Raw genomic sequence first — 20,620 nt, forward strand, 5'->3', positions numbered from 1 at the left:
CCCAATAAGCTTTATGTTCTAGCTCAAGAGGTAAATGACAAGTTTTCCATAGACAATTTTGTATGCGGACATCCCCATGGGATTCTTATAAGCAATTATATAAGCCCATATAATTTCTTAAATTAATTCTTCCTAGATCTGTTGACAATCTTTTGCATGATTAATTTGATTCAGCGATTTCTTAATTCAACTTGACAACTAGATTGGGTATGATAAGGTGATGAAATTCTATGGTTAACATCATATTTAGCTAAAGGTTTATGGAAATCACCATGAATAAAATGTGAACCATAATTAGTCATTAAATATCTAGGAACTCCAAACCTCAGAAAACTAATGTCCTTAAGCATTTCAATAGAAGTGTTATGATCAGCACTACTAGTTGGAATAGCTTCTACCTATTTAGTAACCTAATCATCAACAACAAAAATTTGAGTATACCCATTAGAGTAAGGAAAAGGTCCCATCAAGTTAAAACCCCAAACGTAAAATGGTTCAATAGCAAGTGAATAATTCATAGGCATTTCTTGACGTTTCCCGGTATTACCAACTCTTTGACATTCATCACATGAGAGGACATACTTGTGAGGATCCTTAGAAAGAGTAGGCCAATAGAAACCGGACTGTAATACATTGTGTGTAGTCCTGTCACCAGCATGGTGTCCTCCGTAGGCCTCGGAATGACACTTCCTTAGAATTTTTTCTTGTTCATGCTCAGGTATATAACGTATAATAACACCATCTACTCCTTTATAGAGATGTGGGTCATCCCAAAAGTAATGCTGCAAACCATAGAAGAACGTTTCCTTATTGTTAGGTGAAGTTAGGTGGAATAAATTTAGCAACACTAAAATTGGCATAATCAGCATACCAAGCAGAACTGCGTGTAGCATTAATAGCAGAAAGTTTCTCATCACGAAAATTATCATCAGTAGGGAGTGAGTCATCAAGAACATTTTCCATTGTAGACAAGTTATCAGCTACAGGGTTATCAATCAAACTCTTGATGTGAGAGTACCCACCTAATAAGTCTTGGTTTAGCATCTTTCTTTTCCATAAGATATTTAATAGCAGCATGATCCATGTGAATAGTTACTTTGGAATCAACAATATAAGGCCTGAACTTATCACATGCAAAAAAAAAAGCTAAAAATTCAATTTCAGTAGTAGCGTAATTTGTTTGAGCAGTGTCTAAGGTTCTACTAGCACAATGAATAACATTCAATTTACTGTCTACTCTTTGCCCTAGAACAACACCAACAACATAATCACCAACATCACACATAATTTCAAATGGTAAGTTTCAATTAGGTGGTTGAACAATAGGTGCGGAAATCGAAGCCTTCTTAAGTATTTCGAAAGCTTCTACACAATCATAATCAAAAACAAAGGGAATATCTTTTTGAAGAAGATTAGTTAGTGGCCTAGAAATCTTTGAGAATTCCTTAATGGAATGCCTACAAAAACCATCATGACCAAGGAAACTCCTTATACCTTTTACATCTCTTGAGCATGGCATTTTCTCTATTGCATCAACTTTAGCTTTGTCCACCTCAATGCCTCGTTCATAAATCTTATGCCCAAGCACTATACCTTCATTCACCATAAAGTGACACTTCTCCCAATTCAGGACAAGTCTAGTTTCTTCGCATCTCTGCAAAACTCGATCAAGGTTGATCAAGCAATCATCAAAAGAAGTTCCATATACAGAAAATCATCCATGAATACTTCAACTATCTTTTTACAAAAGTCAAAAAATATAGCAGTCATACATTGTTGAAAGGTAGCACGTGCATTGCATAAACCAAAAGGCATACACCTGTAAGCATAAGTACCAAAAGGACAAGTAAAGTTAGTTTTCTCTTGATCTTCCTTTGATGCATGTACTTGTGAAAATCCAGAATATCCATCAAGGAAACAAAAGTGTGTGTGCTTAGATAATCTTTATAGCATTTGATCAACAAAAGGCAAAGGGTAATGATCTTTCTTGGTAGCTTCATTTATTTTGTACAATCAATCACCGTCCTATAGCCAGTTACAATTCATTGTGGAATAAGCTCATTTTTATCACTAGGGATGAGAGTAATACCACCTTTCTTAGGAACACAATGAATATGGATTACCCACCCACTATCGGAAATGGGATAGGTTATACATGCCTCTAGAAGCTTTAGTATTTCAATTCTTACCACATCTTTCATCTTAGGATTTGAGCGGCATTGGTGATCAACAATAGGATTAGCATCCGGTTCCATATTAATCTTGTGCTGACATAGAGTGGTACTTATGCCCTTAAGGTCATCGAGAGTATATCCAATAGCAGCCCTGGGCTTCCTCAAAGTTTTAAGTAGGCTCCTTTATTCATGCTCTGAGAGGTTAGCATTGCTAACCGGATATATCTTCTTTTCATCAAGATAAGCATATTTCAAAGTATCTGGTAAGGTTTATAGCTCAAACACGGGATCTCCCATGGGTGGAGGAGGATCCCCTAAAAGATAGAATGGTAAATTGTGTTTGAGAATAGGCGTTTGTCTGAGAAATATATCATATATTTCATTCATTCCATTCATATGCATATCATTCTCATGGTCTAGCAAATATTGTTCTAGTGGATCAGTAGGAGGCACGGCAACAGAAGCAAGACCAACTATTTCATCCCTACTAGGTAATTCTTTCTCATGTGGTTGATTAGTAAACTTGGAGAAATTAAATTCATGAGACACATAACCAAAGCTTACTTTAACCTTCTTAGTAATAGAGCTAATTTCAGCATTGACGGTATTCAAGAAAGGTCCACCAAATATAATAGGGAAAAAGTTGTCTTGTTTTGAACCAAGTACTAAAAAATTAGTGGGGTACTTGACTTTTCCACACAAGACTTCAACATCTCTAACAATCCCAAGTGTAGTAATAACATCTTTGTTTGCAAGTTTAATAGTGACATCAATATCTTCAATAGTGGAGGGTGATATGTCATTCATAATTTCTTGATATAAAGTGAAACGTATGGCATTTACACTAGCACCAAGGTCACACAAAGCCATGTTAACAATGATCTCCAATTTTAACTCAAATAACAAGCATGCCTACAACTGGTTTATTTTTATCTAATTCATCATGTTTGTTTCTAGCAGGTTTCGCAATCCTAAAAGCTTCTCCACAGAAGTAGATAACCTCGCCCTCAATGTTACTAACAAAGAGATATTAAACCATAGCAATTCTAGGCTTACCATTTATCTGTTAAGAAGGTATAGGTGTCCTAACATGACTTTTATTAACCAAAGTTGTAGCCTTAGCAAGTTCTTTAATTCTAATAGGGAAAGGAGGTTTTTCATTGTAAGTAGTAGGAATAATTGGATCAACATGGTTCACAGTTACTTCTTCCTTCTTAATACTAATAGGTTCTTTTAATGGTATTATAATGGGAGGATAATATTTAAACCACTCCTCTTTGGGAAGATCAACATGAGCAACAAATAATTCACAGGATTTAGCTACTATCTCAGGATCAATACCATATTTACTGCTAAACTCGTGGAAAGCATTAGTTTCTATAAAATATTTAACACAATCAAAGTTAAGTCTTATACATGACTCTTTACCTTCATCGAGTTCCCAATCTTCACAGTTGCTTTTAGTTGTTTCAAGAAGATCACATCTGAATTCAACAGTTTTATTCATATATGATCCAGCAAAAGAAGAGTCAAGTAATAATCGATCATCATGAGAAAGCCGAGCATAAATTTGTTGTATAATCATTTTTCTTGAGAGCTCATGGTTGGGGAAGGTGTGCATCATAGATTTAAGCATCCCCCAAGATTGAGTGATGCTTTCTCCTTCACGAGGCTAGAACTTATATGTATAGATCCGATCATAGTGAACTAGATGCATAGGATAAAACTTCCGATGAAATTCCAACATCAGACGATTCTAGTTCTATGGTATTATCCAATAGCCTATACCACACTAACGCTTTTCCCTCCAAAGATAAAGGGAAAATTTTCTTCTTAACTTTGTCTCTAGAAAGACCTACAAGCTGAAATAATCCACAAACCTCATCGACGAATATGAAATGGTAATTAGGATGAGTCGTACCATCATATGGATTAGTTAATAGTTTTTCAAGCATACCCGAAGGAATCTCATAATAAATATTTTCAGTAGGTTCAGTAGGTTGAGGAACAACTTCCTCATCTTCCATTCAGGGTGAAGGTGCCCGAACAAGACACTCAAAGGGTGACCGTTCATAGTGACAAGCAACATTAAATTTCAGCATGTATAAGAAAGTTTCCTTACCAATTTCCACTTACCAAAGGCGCCTCACTCCCCCAAAACAGAGCCAGAAAAGAGTCTGACGACCCACAAGTATAGGGTATCAACCGTAGTCCTTCAATAAGTAAAAGTGGCGAACCCAATGAGGAGCAGAAGGAAATGACAAGCAATTGCAGCAAGTTATTATCTGCAAGTGTTATAAGTGACAGTAGTAGATAGTTTGGTAACAATATAATTCGTAACAAGTAACAAGTGGAATTAGTAACAAAGGTTTAGCAAGGTAGCCCAATACTTTTTATCGCAAAGGACATACCTGAAAATTCTCTTATATTAAGGAACCACTCCCGAGGTCACATGGGAATTTATGTCTAGTAATATTCACAATGTTGAGTTGATTCATGTTCCCTACTTTGATAATTTGATATGTGGGCGCACCTGTGCTAAGTTGTTGTTCTTACTTGAACTAAAAACCTACATATGATTACCCCCACTCGCAAGCATCTGCAACTATGAAAGAATAATTAAGTTAAATCTAACCATAGCATGAAACATGTGGATCCAAATCAGCTCCTTATGAAGCAATGCATAAACTGGGGTTTAAGCTTGTGTCACTCTAGGAACCCACCATATCCTTGTTACTCCAAAATGACTTCCCTTAGGCCCATAACATGGTGAAGTGTCATGTAGTCGATGTTCACATGACACCACTAAGACAAGTAACAACATACATATCATCAAAATATCGAACGAATACCAACTTCAAAAAATGAATTATAACAAGACTTGTCACATGTCGTCGGGAACGATAGTAACTTCTCACACCTCATCAACATGTTCAATATCAGAGGTATAATAATAATAATTAAGGATCTGAACATAACTTGTTCTACCAAGTAATCCAACAAGCATCAACTACAAGATGTAATCCACACAACTAGTAACCCAGAGGTACCAATCTAAGGTTTGGAACACAGAATGAATACAAGAGATGAACTAGTGTTGGAGATATGCTGGTGCTGGTAAATACATTGAGGAAGATTCGTCCTCCCATGAAGGAGGGGGCATTGGTGATGATGATGGCTTCGATCTCCCCCTCCCGTAGATAAATTCCCTCGGCACAATTTTATTGCCGGAGTGCAAAGGGGCCTCTGCCTAGGTTTCCTCCTCAAGATGGCGGTGCTTCATCCCGAAAAGTTGCTTATGATTTTTTTCTAGGGTAAAATACATCATATACGAGAAGAGGGACGTCAGAGGGATAGGTCGGGCCCCACAATCCATCAGGGCGCGGCCTAGGGGGGTTGTGCCCTATTGGCTTATGGCCAGCTCGTGCCCCTGGTATATTTTCGTTCTAGAAATTCTTAAATATTCCCCATAAAATTTACGTTAAGTTTCACATTATTTGGAATCTCGTGATTTTTCTGACTTTTTCTCTGTTTTCCGGTCCATAATTCTAGTTTCTCGATATTTACCTCTTTTAGATGTACCTTGCATATTTAGAGAGAAAAGGCATAAGAATTGTATAATAATATGGAAAAATGAACAAGAATAACCTAAAAACAAATGAGAAATCATGATGTTAAATGGACGTATCATATTTTTTTGAACAAGAGGCCCATGGTGCACCAAAGAAGTACTAGGGGGTGACCGAGGGATCCACAAGCATCGGGGCGCCCCCCCCCCCCCCGAGCTTCTGGGTCCCTCGGGCACCTCCATAGCAGGAAACCGACGCAAAAGATCCAAGTAATCCAGAAAACCCTTATACCTTAACCTACAACTTTTGCTCCCCCGACGCAAGCCTTTGTTCTGAGGCGATCTCATCTAGAGCCCTTTTCCGGACACTCCTGAAGGGGGAATTCATCATTGGAAGCCACCTTCATCATCCTAGCAGTCTCCATGGCGAGGATGGACTAGTTTACCCTCGGGATGAGGGTATGTACAAGTAGCTAAGTGTCTGATCACTTCCTCTCGTGTTGTTGATGTTGCGGATCTTGATGTAGCACGATCTTTGTTACCATAGTTGGCTCATATGGTGTTATTCCCTCTCTATCTTTATGTGATGATTTGAGTCTTTATCTTTGTGGTTTCATTATGTTGGATTGAATATTGGATTTGATATCACTTGATGTATGTATTGCATGTGTATACCCGTGGTGACAATGGGGTGTTCTACTGATTCTCTTGATATATATTTTGGTAATCAAGTTGCGGATTCCTGTGGTGACATTAGGGTAACCTAGGCATAGAGGTTGATGCATGTTTTCGTCCTACGTTCTCTGATAGGAACTTTGGAGTGATTCTGTGTTGCATGTTGATGGATTGTTATATGATTCAATTATGTTAGCATTGTTGAGAGACCACACTAGTGAAAGTATGAACCCCAGGCCTTGTTTCCAAGCAATGATGCATCATTTTGATTGTTGTTTACTACTTGCTACATTGCTGCTTTTATATTTTCAGATTACAAAAAACTATTTCTACCATCCATATTACACTTGTATCACCATATATTGGCCGAACTAGTGCACCTATACAATTTACCATTGTATTTGGTGTGTTGGGGACACAAGAGATTTCTTGTATTTTATTGCAGGGTTGTTTGAGAGAGACCATCTTTATCCTACACATCCCACGGATTTATAAACTATAGGTCATCCACTTGAGGGAAATTTGTTGCTGTCCTACCAAAAACTACACTTGGAGGGACAACTACGTCTACAAGAATAAAGCTGCATGGTAGACATCAAGATCTTTTCTGGCACCGTTGTCGGGGAGGTGAGTGCTTGAAGGTATATCTTTAGATCTTGCAATTGAATCTTTTAGTTTATTGTTTATATTTAGTTTGGTTTATAAAAAGAAAACTACAAAAACATGGAATTTAGGTTACCACAATGCTTCTCTTTATAATGTCTTCCTTGAAAATGACGGATCAGAAAATTGTGCCAAAATGTTAGAAGAAGAAATTAATAAAATGTTTGGCACTAAATCCTTGAATGATAAGAATGACTACAATGTTGTTCGTATGAATTCCTTCAATATCCATGATACTAATGATGATTGCACAAGTCATGATAAAAAAAGTTTCTTCTAAGCATGTCACTTATTGTGTTGAGCATAGATCTTGTGAGGTTATTATGCTAAAGAGTTATGTCCCCTTCTTCCCATTATTTGTGAACTTTGAAATGAAGGTGATCGCTTTAATTTTCAATGTATACAATTTTATTATCAAATTACATACAAATACTGTGATGATATGATCACTCTTGAGCATTATAATGAACTTAGTTTGTTTTTGGGATATGTAGAAGTGGCACATACAAGTAATTTGATTGAAGGATTACTTCTCATTAAAAAACTTCAATTTTATCTAAGGAAAATTTATATGTATTGAGTGGTAAATTGTAATGAGAACATTTATCTTCCCAATTATATAAAGACGGCAAAACCAATGGAGTATGAAGAGAATACTAATAAAAACGTAAATGTATCTCAATACCCTCCTATTGTTTCTTGCGATGAATCAGGTAGCAAGTAGGAGTCTCCTCTCCAGCCAATCTATTCAATAATAAGCTCAAAAAATAATCAAACCCACACCTAATCTGGTGAAGAAAATAAAAGTAAAAGTAAAAGTAAAAGAAGAGGTAAAGAGGTATCTCTCGCGAATAATGTTGCTCCTATCATTGTTGAGAATGAATCCGATATCATTTTGTACGATGATACACTTGATGATTATTTTGTTATGCCTATTACTTGTCATGATAGTTGTGATTGGGAAGATAATGATACTCCTTATAATATAGAAAATATTTTTGGCACCAACTTGGAAAATTATGGTGATAATAATTGTTATACAGATTGTGCTAATATGCAAAACCACAAGCTTGGGGTGCTATGTTTTTTGAGAATGATATGTCTCAGAATATATTTAGTGAAAATAAAGTTTATTCCAAGCATGGCCATTCTATGCTAAATGAATATGGTATTTTTAGTTACACCAATTTTAATGATCAAATTTGTTATGATAGTATGCCTCCTATTTATGATGATTGCAATTATTATGGAAGTCGGTTTCGAAGAGTGTCAACTCGAGGTGATTATTATCCCACTATTTTGGAAGGTGATGAAAGTGGATTTGGAGAGGTCATGACTTTATTTAGTAATGATTTCACTATCTTGGAAGAGGTTTCAATTGATTATGATGAGAACAAAGTTGTGACTTACGATGATTATTGTGAGGATACTTATGTTATAAAATGTAGTGATATTTATTCTTATAGCACTTGTCGTGATTATTAATACCATTTTTCTAAACATTTCACCTTTTAATGTGGAAATAGTTTATAGTATTCGAGTTTCATATGATACTCCCACTATTATGTATGTGAAGATATTTTCTTATTGGAGAGTTATAAAAATGCTATGATTGTGGATCATGAAAAGAATGCTTTATGTGATAGTTATATTGTTGAATTCCTTAATTATTGTACTGAAACTTATTATGAGGGAGGAACTTATGCTTGTAGGTATTGCAATGATATCAAGTTTCCTCTCTATGTGTTCAAAGTTTTGAAGTTATGCTTGTTTTGTCTTCCTATGCAAGTTAATTCTTGCTACAATAAAATAAATTCTAGAGAAATCCCTATGCACAGGAAGTGGGTTAGACTTAAATGTGCTTGTCATGTGATTCATGATGCTCTTTTTGCATGTTTCATTTACCATTCTTATGTGAGCATCATTGAAATCAACATGTCTAGCTAAAAGGCATTAAAGAAAAGCACTTTTTGGGAGAGAACACAATACTTATACATGCTATTTTTGAGTGTTCACATGTATAAGATATCATACAAATAATGTTTTGTTATTTATTTCAACAATGTGCCAAGTAAAGCCTTTGGGATAGTGCGGATACTTGTTAGTTTCATTTTGTGCAAAAACTTAAAAAAATTGTCCAGTATAAAAATTCTTAAATTTTATTAGAGAACCAAAAATATTCATAAATGTTTACACAGTATTTCTGTACAAACTGCCTACGTTTTCCAAATGTTTCATAACTTTCAGAGACACGGAAGTATGGTTTTAATACAGATCTTTACAGATTGTTCTGTTTTTGATAGATTCTGTTTTGCATGCAAAGTTTGTTTGTTTTAGTGTTTCCATAGCTTAATTTTAGTGATATAAATTATGGTAATGATAGAATACATTAGGAATTATGTGAGAACAATTATAAATCTTGTCTTGACACTACCTAAGTGTATGATCTATCTTTATTACACTAATCCATCTCATGAGTTCCATTAAGTTTTGTGTGATCGGAATTTTCTAGTTTTGGGTGAGATACCGATACGAGGAGAATAAGGATCGACAATACCCTAAGCTTAGGGATTCCCAAGGCACCCCAAGGTAATATCCTAGGTAGACTCAAGCATCTGAGCTTGCGGATGCCCCAGAAGGCATCCTCTCTTCGATCTTCAACACTATCAGTATATCTTACTTGGAAATATATTTTTATTCCTCACATAATATGTATTTTGCTTGGAGCGTCATTTTACTTTGATGAAATTTGTTTGTTGTAATTTATAATCATGTTTTTCAATAAAAAGTACCAAGAATTGCCTTTAGGATGATTAAATTGCATGTTTGATGTGCGGTGTACAAAAATAGAAACTTTTGGTGTAGTGTTTGAATTTATTTATTCTGCGAGAAAGTGGAAAGTTTCTGGAAGTCTTACACAACACCGTCATAGAAATTATTTATCATGTCCTGAATTTTTTGATTTTTTGGAGATAGAAAAGTTCACTTTCAAAATTAATTGCTACAGAGTGTTTTGTTTGGACAGATTGTTGTCAAAGTTTTTTTATCTACTTATCCTACAGTTTCATGGCATCTATTATTAGATATAAATTGTAAAAATGATAGTATACCATAACTAATGTTTGAAAATTATTATGCAATTTGTCTTGGGAGTACATGAAGTGTTTATTTATTCTTATGCGCACTAACTTATCTCACGAGTTCTTGTCAAGTTTTGTGTGGATGAAGCTTTAAGATTTAGGAAACCGTGATATGACAGGTATTAACAAAGCACAACATCTTAAGATTGGGGATTCTCGAGGGTACCCGAGTTATTATTACAAGGAGTCTCAAGCATCTAAGCTTGGGGATGCCACGTTAGGCATCCCACCTTTCTTCGTCAACAAATATCAGTTAGCCTATGTTGAGCCTAAGTTTTTATTCGCTCACATGATTTGTGTTATTATTGGAGTGGCCTTTTGTTTAGTTTCTTGTTTCAAAAATAAATCTTATATCTCAAAATATTTATTGAGAGAGATTCCTCACATAGCTACTTAATTGTTTAACTAGTCATCGATCTTCATTTATATCTTTTGGAATAGTTTGTTACTTACTCTTATGAATTACTTATATCCTAAGAGTAAATTGTGAATGAATCGAATATCATAAATCTGAAATTATACATATGCCTTATGATATGGGGCAAAGCCTAGGGTGTCCCAATCTTCACAAATTGGAGGTGCATTCGGGGAAGAACACGAAGAACACGAGGGAAAACATGGAGAAATCAAAGGGAAAACACTCTATTGGACACGATCCACACCAAGTAGTCCTCAAATTAGTAATACATGAGGTGCATCAAGATGCAAGAACAACAACGGAAATAAATATACATGGTAGTTCATCCAAAACTCTAGAGGAGATGGACCTTGAAATTCGTGATGGATCTTCTCTCTAAAGGGGCCTTGACATCCTCTATATATCTTCTTCGATGGAGGCCTGAGTCTCCATAGGAGAAGTAGAGGAAGGAGCAAAGCTCAACAATGAGCTATCACTTTCATAACCCTAGAAATGAGGTGTGGAAGGAGTATATATGGTGTTATACACAAAGGGATAAGTGATAGAGAGATATAATGACATGGGCCGCGGCTACGCACACGTAACGGACGTTCGGAGGACGTGGTCGTCCGATAGCTCAGGAGGGTCTGAACGTCCGGAGCGTCCGTACTTCCATCGATTCCGTACATGTCGGGTGGCACTGCAACTCTGGAAGGCATTGGATGTCTGGTGGTTGGGACTTGTGTGTAGTCCGGAAGACGACAGTCATCCGGGCGTTGTAGAGTGTCGGTCGTCCGGTGGTTATCGGTCATCCAACCGTTGTAGACTTCGTAGCTCCGTCTTATTCCGTATCCACTTCCAAGATTCCTCGTGGATGGTTTAGTTGTTCCTTGGTTCTTGCATTCCTCCTCGTCATTTACGAAGCTCCTACAATACCTATGCATACACACGAGAGGAGTGTCAAGTAGTATACCATCCACGAAGGGGTCATGTGAACACGTGTAAAGGAGATGATTCACCTTTATATATTTGAAGTGGATGTTTCACATATTAATTTCCAAAGGGACTCTTGTCATGGTTGATGTTTGTAGGATGCTCCGCATCATCCCCTCCCCCTTTGGAAAGATCCATCCTTGTATCAAAATCCAAATCACCATGGGAAGGAGATGGCGTCGCTGTGTAGAAGTGGACGATCACCAAGCACTCATCATCATCAAGCTCTAAAGGGGCACTCTCCAATGTTTCATCGTGTAGTAATTCCTTCAAAAGGATCAAATACGACAAACACTTGGAAAAATAAAATATGGTTAGCGTTAGTGCAAAACCAAGCATTCAAGTGGTGAATCAACACACAAGTGTTGTCATCATGCATAACATATGGTGTGATAAGGATTGTGCCATGGCATGTAAGCATACAAATTGAGCACAATCTAAGGCATCATGGGTACAAGCATGAAAACGTGAGGTAAGGATGTAATCATGTGTCACAATATAACAAGCATCTACCTCATGGTCATAGAAATCATGCACAAAGCAATCAATGAAAGGTCTATGGTAGCCATAGGAATCATTCACAACACCAAAAAAGTGAGGTGTCTATACACATGGGGCAATCCAAAGTGTAAGGCGATCCAAGCATAATGTGCGCATGGTGTAGTGAAGATAGTGATGCACTCAACACAATAGAAAGAGCAAGTGTTCAACTTGTGTGAGGCAAGCAAGTCAAACATGTAGCAAGCAATGTGGCATGGCAAATGTGAAGAATGGACATTGTTGCAACCAAGAATATAATAAGACCAAACAATCCACAAGTTGGATGCAACACACAAGGCATATATGTTATGAGGCACGGAAAGATGACAATCAAGAGTGGAAGCAACCTCTCTATCATGTGTGCAAATAAGTGGTCCAAGATGACCAATATATGTCATGGTACAAGCAACACAAGTAGGATGAGCCACAATATCCGTGCTCAAGAAGGATGTCACCTCAAAAGCATGACCTTGTGTGTCCGTCACAATGTTGATGTGCAAGCAAGTGCGATGTAGAAACATGTCGGAGTAGCATGGCTCGCTCTCAAGATCTCTAATGGTCAACTCATGTGAAGTGGAAGTTGACAAGTAGTCGAAGTATACTACACATACACAAAACAAAACAAAGATTGTATGTACATGGAAGACAAACACATCATTCATCATGATGGTTCTCTTCTCTTGCACATAACAATTAGAGGAAAAAGTGCATGAACAATATGATGCAACAATGGGTATATTCATGCCACTAGGCATATGGTGCGAAGAAGGAAGACAAGCATGCTTCTCATGAAAGATGTCAAAAGCTCCAATAATATGAGAGAAATCTATGGGGTAAGCTCATTAGAAAAATTAATAGCATTGTTGCACTGAATGCATGTCAAATCTAGCATGATAGAGGCAACACATGGAGACATAGGACAACATTCGATAGCAATCATGTGTGAAGCATGATAATGGTTGTCATCAACCACATGAAATGAGCAAGTATGAATCACTGGTGATGGAACATAGGCAAGCATATTGATCATGTCGTGCAAACTAGTAGTGCGAAGCTGCAACATACTAGAGGAAATCATGGGAATCAAGTCATGTGAGCAAATAGTGGGTATATATAATGCAAATGACATATCACGAACACGAAAACAAAACATGATCAATATAACATCATATGCATGGGGCACAAAGCAAACATGGGAATAACAAGTAATATCTCCACCAAACTTGCAAATACACATACAAGTCATATAATCAAGTGTCATATGAGATGCAAGGCATGGGTCACCAATGCATGGAAAAAGCGTATAAATAAGGATATCATGCAAAGTGAACATGTCAATTGGGCAAAGTATATATAATGGACAATAAGCCATAACCATGTGAGGGCCATGTAAAATAAATGCGCAAAGTATTTGCGCAAAGAGGGTGGATGGAGGGTAAGCACTCCATGGTGGTGCACGTCTTCGTTGCTCTGTAGAGCACATTTCATCAATTTGTGCGCTCGAAAGGTTGACAAAGAATCAAGTGTTTCTACACAAGAAGGAGACACATGAAACAAAGTGTGTGCGTGGTAAATGTACATGTCATCCATCATGATGTGTACGTGCACATTAGAGTTAGCACAAGATAAGCAATGCTCAAAGAAATTTGATGCATGGTATAAGAACATTTCATCCATCATGAAAGAATAGGTGTTGTGTATAACACGATACGGACACAAATTGAGCATGCAAATATATGGTACATCAATAGTATTTTTGTTCATGGCAACCATATTGCGCACACAAATATTGTAATCATGTAAAGTGTATGAAGGATCAAAATCTCCTAACATGTATGAGGAAACTACGGGGGTCTCCTCATTTGCAATAGCGGAAGCATGGTCTGGAGAATATGAACAACATCCAAAGCAATGCATTTCCAAAGCATGGTGGTCATGGCATGGCATATGGGAACAACCGTGCAAATGATGCAAAGGGAGCATGGCAATGTTATCACAAGGGAAACAAATTCCAATAACCATGGGCTTGTCCTCTATGCCATATTTCCAAACTGGGTTTATTTTAGTGGCATATGCAAAGTTACTACGATGAGACTGCAAAGATTCGATATGGTGCATCTCCTGCATAGCATATGACAAGTCAAGCGGATTTTCAAACATGATGTGACGTATTGAGTTCTCACAAGATATCCTATGTAACATGGCATCACAACTAATAGACTACACATGAGAATAGTCAGACTCATCATAAATGGGTAACTCATCACGTGAAAAAGTGGCATAATCATTCCACTCATGTGGTGCAGGTGAGGTGGTAAAGACCAAACTGTGGGCATCTTCATCGTGATGGAACCATGTGGGGGTGCATCATATTCCACCATGGCCATCATCTTGTCCAAAGTAGGGACGAAGATGTCGAGGATTGGGGCATCATCGTATATGGTACCTAGCACCAAAGGATAAGAAACAATAGAGGTAGAGGTTAAGTTGTTAGAAATTGAAATGGCCTGACATGCCCTATCAACCAGCTCACTCGCTCTATGTGGTGGTAGCTCACTCACTCCCTCTAGGTAGATGCACTCAAAAGTCACATATGGTGGAGTCACTCGTCTCACCCAAGTGGTGGGGGTTGTGGTTCTCCTCACATGGGAATTGGGGCAACTCGACATAAATGGGGCTAGTGGTGAAGACAGTCTCACTCTCAATATGGTGGCTTATGCTCAACCATCTCATCATCGTCATCGTGGATGAAGGCCGAATATGGCACATCATCACTCTCCTCCATGACCGAAGGGAAATTCCATGCTCGATCATGTCACTTTCGCCTCCAAAGATGGAAGCATCATCCTTGCTCGCCACCTTGTCACTCGCCTCCAAAGAATCTTCCTTGAGTGGCTCCATAGTGATGGCCATCGCTGCACCGTCTTCAAAAGGAGTCGTGGTAGACTCGACATAGTCAATGCCACATAGAGGGATGACAGTGAAGTCGGAATTGAAAACGTCGTCTTGGAGCTTGCCGGGCTTGGACATCTTAGTGGTTCCATCCTGATGCTCGTAGTCGTGGAGCTTTGTCGTTGCAAAGTGTGCTAGGGGTCAAGTAGCCTTGGCCTCGAGTTCTTGTTCCGCGTTGAGAGCACCAGCGTAGAGTTCTTAGAGAGACTCATAGTTGTTGTTGATGATAATCTTGGTGATGTCGTTGTTCAATCCGATCATTATGTGGAACTTTATCCAAATGGGGTCGTCCAATACGGCTCGTCACAAGGATTTCTTCATCTTCATGAAGTACTCATTGATGGACTTGGATCCTTGTATGGTGTTCTCCAATTGGCGCTGAAGACGTTCCTGTATGTAGAAGGCACAAACTGTCGCCGCATCTCTTTCTTCGTTTTGGGACAACTCATGTCGAAGCTCTTAGAAGGTGTGTGAAGCCACCATGTCGACGCGAGGTTTTTTGTCGCGCACTTCACTTGATCTTCAAAAGATACTTGAAGTACCTTGAGGTAGGTGTGCATCTTCCGCTCCCACTCAAGGTACTCTTCGTGGTCATGAGTCCCATAGAATGGTACCTCGTAGTCGATTTGGAAGTCGTAGTAGCTCATGGAAGTCGCTGAATTGAGCTTGGATATCTTCGCTCGAGGTGCTTCATGGCAAAGATGTCGCTTATCCAAAGGCAAATATGCCTTGAAGTCGCTTGGTGAAGATACCAAGGTAGGTGGTGAAGTCATCGAGCAGTGGTTGGTTTCGATCTCATGACCTTCACACTTGTTCGTTGTTGGATGCCTTGATGTTGGCATCATTATTTCTTCGTGTCGTTGATGATTTTGGCGCTGATGTGATCTTGCCATAGATGGTAGCTCAGAAGCATGTGCACCTGAGAGTCTTCTCGAAGATGATGAAGATCTCATGCGGTTGTTGATGAGGATCTTGAGCTCCTCCAAATGAGCATCCCTCTTGGCGTCGATGGTTTTCTTCATGGAATCCAACTCGTCGTTGTGGTTATAGATCGAAGGAGATGTGTCGTCCCTAACCATAGAAGCACCCGAGAAGTGTATGAGGGAATGTATACCTTCGTCACGCTTATCCTTTCACAAAGTCGGGATTAACCGGCCTTGCTTTCGGTTAAAGATGGTCTCAAAGGATGGATGGCCGTCGTCAATGCCGATCACCGGTGGTCGATATAGATGATGGACCTATAGAAGTCACCAGTGGTTGTTGAAGAATTAACTGTCCCTAAGTATCCAAAACACCTTAGGAGACTCAAATCACAACTCAAGCAACCACAAATTCAATGGTAACCAAAATGGGTTAGGTTGCGGAAGTCTATTGTGGTATTGCAGATGATATGATGGAGGGCCTAGGCAAACTTGCCAAACTTTGGAAAATATGATGGTGTCAAATTATTCTAGGAGTAATTTTGTTGGATGGTAGATGTCAATAGCTAAAAAACGAGCTAAAGAATGCGAAACTCGGAGTTCGGATGAATTAGTTATGGTCGAAACTAGAATTAGATGAAGTCAGTTTCTACACGTTACAAGCGTCCAGAAAACGACGGATGTCCGGAGGACGGACGTCCGAAAGGTCCGGAAATGCAAGAAACTAGCTCTATTTTGTTGTTCCACATGTCCGGAAAAGGTCGTACATCCGGTCCTTTGGACTGGTCCGGACGTCCGTAAAGTGTCGGTCATCGGGTGGGTCGGGGTCAACGCGAGATTTGAGTACCAGAACGTTATTTTGGAAGGAAAATGGTGATTTTGGGCTCAAAATTGATGGGTAAAAGGAAATAAGGGGCTAGGGAATGCCAAGGGAAGTAGATCCACTTTCCAAACACTAGGTCCATGGATCAAAATCAACAAAAACTCACAAGAACAACAAATCACAAGAAATTTTGTATGCTCATTTTATGGGAATTTCTCGAAATTGGAAAGAAAAAATCAAACTAAAGCAACAAAAGTGAGGGGGTAGGTCTCCAAGTTCGTGGCAACGTGGCTCTTGATACCAATATGATATGGGGAAACCCGAGGGTGGCCTGATCTTCACGAATTGGAGGTGGATTCGGGGAAGAACACGGAGAACACGAGGGGAAGCGTGGATAAATCAAAAGGAAAACACTCTATTGGACAAGATCCACACCAAGTAGTCCTCAAATCACAAGCAATACATGAGGTGCACCAAGATCAAAGAAGAAGAATGGAAATATAGATACATGGTAGTTCATCCAAATCTATAGGAGAGACAAGGCTTGAAATCCGTGATGTATCTTCCCTTGAAAGGGGTCTTGACATCCTCTATAGATCTTCTCCGATGAAGACCTCAATCTCCATATGAGAAGTAGACGAAGGAGCAAAGCTCAACAATGAGCTATCACTTTGTTAACCCTATAAATGAGGCGGGGGATGAGTATATATAGTCTTAGCCACAAAGGGGTAAGTGAGAGAGATACAAGGCCATAGGTCGCCGGTGCGAACAGGTATCGGACATCCAGTGGCTCAGGAGGGTCTGGATGTCCATCCGGACTTCTGTCGATTCCGTACTAGTCGGGTGGCATCAGAACTCCAGAAGGGTCGTACGTCCGCTGGGTTGGACTTGTCAGTCATCTGAAAGGCGCTGGTCGTCCGGCGCTGTAGAGTGTCACACGTTTGGTGATTATCGGTCATCCGACTGCTGTAGAGTTCGGAGCTCCGTCTTCTTGTGTATCCTATTCTAAGCTTCCCTCGCGGATGGTATCGTTGTTCCTTCGTGCTTGCATTCCTCCTCATCATTTATGAAGCTCCCACAATGCCTATGCATGCACACGAAAGGAGTGTCAAGTAGTATACCATCCACGAAGGGGTCAAGTGAACACTTCTAAAGGAGATGATTCACCTTTATATATTTGAAGTGGATGTCGCACATGTTAGTTGCCATACATACTCTTGTCATAGTGATGTCCGTAGGATGCTCAGTGCCACCTTATGCTTAGTAGTAGTTTCACATTAGGTTTAGAACATAAAATCTATTGATGTTTCATAATCACAATATTGGTCATACAAGCAATTCAGGAATGCTTGGTATAAGGAAGAGAACTTTCACATACAAATAAATTATCGTGGACATATTTTATGATTGTTAATACCCATTAATTATTTTTAACCTTGATCAAATTTGTTGAATTGTACAAGGAAGACAACGTAATGAGTTATGTTTGGGTATATTTGCATAGAAGTTACATTGTTATGGATTGTTCAACCTGTGGTGCTTGTTCAGAACCTTTTTCTATCCAAAACTTCATACTAAGTAGAGATACTACTTGTGCATCAAAAATCCTTGAGCCAAGTTTCTTCCATAAGAGTCCGCCATACCACATATACATGGTATTTCACTGCCATTCCAAGTAAATTTTCATGTGCCATCTCTAAAACCTTCAAATAAACATCTGTTTTGTATGCCTGTACCACTCATGGAGAAACGGGGCGGTCAGTATCTTCCGTGATAAGTGTGTTTAACTCATGATGAGTGTTTATTCACTTGTCATTGCCTGAGAGAGGCTGGTAAGAAGGATGCCGAGTTCTACTTAATACTAAAATAAATAAACAAGCACTCCCGTTAAAAAGTTGATTGTTTGGAGGGCACCCGTGGATGCGGCTAGCCATGGTAAGTGTTTGAATGGTGGAGGGGGATAAAAAATTCAATTTAATTTGGGAACCGCCATTAACATTTTTAGCCTAGAAAATGTTGAAATCCTTTGTCGTGACGTTGACAGGAAAGGCACACCAGCCAAAATATATTCATCTCTGTTTCAAGTAATGAGCTATCACACCTTTGCAAATCCATTCTTCCCTCTGCAACATGACATTCTATTTACTTTTATGCTATTTACTTTTCATGTTATTTACTTTCCATGTTGAGTCAACTTCTTATTTCAACCTCAATCTCTAGTTGACATGCAACATGTGGTGGGGAAAGATCGAGGCATATATATCCAGTCAAATATATTTGATCATGAATTATTATTGTTGACAATTATTTTTCTGATAAGTAAGTTGGGAGGCGAAACATTAAGCCCCTATCTTTCTCTCTGTTTGATGGATGTTGTTTGTTCTAAATATATGCTTTGAGTATTAGCAACCATAGCACACTATAAGATAATTTAGTATGTGGAACTCTAACTTAATTAGACTTTATAGAAAACAATACAAATTGTAATTGTTTGGTGACTAAGAACATAGGTTGATAAGTTTTAAGAAAATACATTATTTGAACCATGACATATGAATTGATTGCATGAATTGATTGCTTTTTTGTCATGATGACTTCTATGAGAATGAGATGTCATTTATGATGATATGAGAAGTGATTGGAATTATTATTGATCAAACTTACATACTATGCTAGCATTTACACTTCATAAATTATTTCTTTTATCTTTTACCTACACGAGGACTAGTAGGATTTAAGCTTGGGGATGCTGGTACGTCTCCAACGTATCGATAATTTGTGAAATATTCATGCCATGTTTACCAAGTTTTATATAGTTTTGGTGCACTTTTATTCGATTTAAATGGAACTAGACCAAACTAGCCCTGAGGAATTTGAGAGCTCAAATTCTGACCATTATTTTGCTTAGGGTCAGCTGTCCCAAGGGATCTTATCATTACAAAAGTCAATCATTAAGGTCATTTATGTCTTATCATGTAGAGTTGCACCCTAGCTATAAATAGACACCCCCTACAACCACTAGTTGGTTGGTCGCTCCATGAGAAAAATTGACAAGTGTCATTTAGAGAAAACCATCCTTGAGGACTTTGAGAGAAAATCATCAAGAAGGAAAAACTCAAAATGCAAACACCAAAACCCAAAGTGATTGAGGATCATTGAAGAGATTGTTCCTGTGTGTAACCGATGCTAGTTACCTTTGAAGACTGTGCGTCTTCTAGACAGATTGGCGTCATGGTCTAGTGCATCCAAGAAGAAATTGTGGATTGTTGGGTGACCGAGTTGTGAAGGTTTGGAAGTCTACCTTGAAGACTTACCATGGGTGATTGGGCGAGGTCTGTGTGACCTTACCTCAAGGAGAAGATGGTAAGGATTGTGTATCCTCAGACTCTGTGTCCTTTAGTTAAATACCAAATCGCTCCAAACCAAACATACGACTGTCACAACAGTTGGAACTGCGTTACCAAATCATTGTCTTTCTCAAGCAATTGGTTCTATTTCCTCAACACTTTCATTTCCTCGAGTGCTTGTTGATGAAATTGATCGTTACTGTTTGAAGACTTTGACTAATGTCTTCCTCTATTTCCTCATTCCATATTCTTCAGTCACCTTTTCTATCCCCTGCTTATCCTGTTCACATGCTACATGTACTTGGTGTATGTTTCATTTTCTCATGATGACTATGCTACTATTGTGTTATGCATGCACTTTAGTAGTTTATCCGCTGCTAGTATTTTGTCACTTAGTAAATTCCTCAATAAGTAATTCGCGAGTGACG

This window comes from Hordeum vulgare, chromosome 5H, assembly GCF_904849725.1.
Source record: "Hordeum vulgare subsp. vulgare chromosome 5H, MorexV3_pseudomolecules_assembly, whole genome shotgun sequence".
In the NCBI taxonomy this organism is placed as follows: Eukaryota; Viridiplantae; Streptophyta; class Magnoliopsida; order Poales; family Poaceae; genus Hordeum; species Hordeum vulgare.